The 855-nt window shown below is 37.0% G+C and overlaps 1 protein-coding gene across 1 annotated transcript in view; it reads right to left on the reverse strand.

Annotated features, from left to right (window-relative positions):
* The window catches only part of LOC119414848 (homer protein homolog 3), a 140611-nt gene that overhangs the window by 907 nt on the left and 138849 nt on the right, over positions 1 to 855 (reverse strand). The gene's annotated exons all lie outside the window — the stretch shown is intronic.

Genomic DNA, 855 nt, shown 5'->3' on the forward strand with positions numbered 1-855 from the left:
ATATACACAACCAGACATCCATCTACACAACCAGACATCCATCTATACAACCAGACATCCATCTATACAACCAGACATCCATCTATACAACCATACAATCATCTATAAAACCATACATCCATCTATACAACTACACATCCATCTATACATTCAAACATCCATCTATACAACCAAACATCCATCTATCCATCAAATCATCTATCCATTCAAACAACCATCCATCTATTTATTCAACCTTTATTTAGACAGGTAAATCCCATTGAGCCTCGAGGACTCATTTACAAGAGAGACCTGATTTCAACAAAGAATGATGACAACAATGGACAACAACGACAACAATAAACCCTTATAAAAAGGCATACAGATTTATTTTTTTTTTTACAAATAAGATGGCAAAAAGTGTAACAAAGACAGCTAGATTCTAAGGTGACTGTAGAAAACTAAAAACAGGAACATGTCTGCCTTGGTCCCTGCCAGGAGTTCAATAGATTCTTAAAGACACTTAGAGAGGTCAAGGTCAAGAGCTTCAGGTCTTTTTGTAAGATATTCCAGGAAACAGGAGCGGAGTAGGAGAAGGTCCAAGTTTTCCACATGGAGCTTAAAAGAGAGTTGTGAGTCGACCAAGATACCCAAATATTTATAAGAATCAACAAAGTCAATGGGGACACCATTTGAGGATAAAATCAGAGGAAGAACTGCTGAGACTGACTTCCTATTTGAACAAAGGATCCCTTTGGTTTTGTCGACATTTAGGACAAGTTTGAGTTGGAACAAATCAGACTGGATGTTGTTAAATGCAGATTGAAAAAGCTGGAAAGCCTTATCAACTGTTTTAGCTCGACAATAAACAACTGT

The sequence above is a fragment of the Nematolebias whitei genome, chromosome 9 (genome assembly GCF_014905685.2).
Source record: "Nematolebias whitei isolate Nwh7 chromosome 9, NemWhi1, whole genome shotgun sequence".
Taxonomy (NCBI): domain Eukaryota; kingdom Metazoa; phylum Chordata; class Actinopteri; order Cyprinodontiformes; family Rivulidae; genus Nematolebias; species Nematolebias whitei.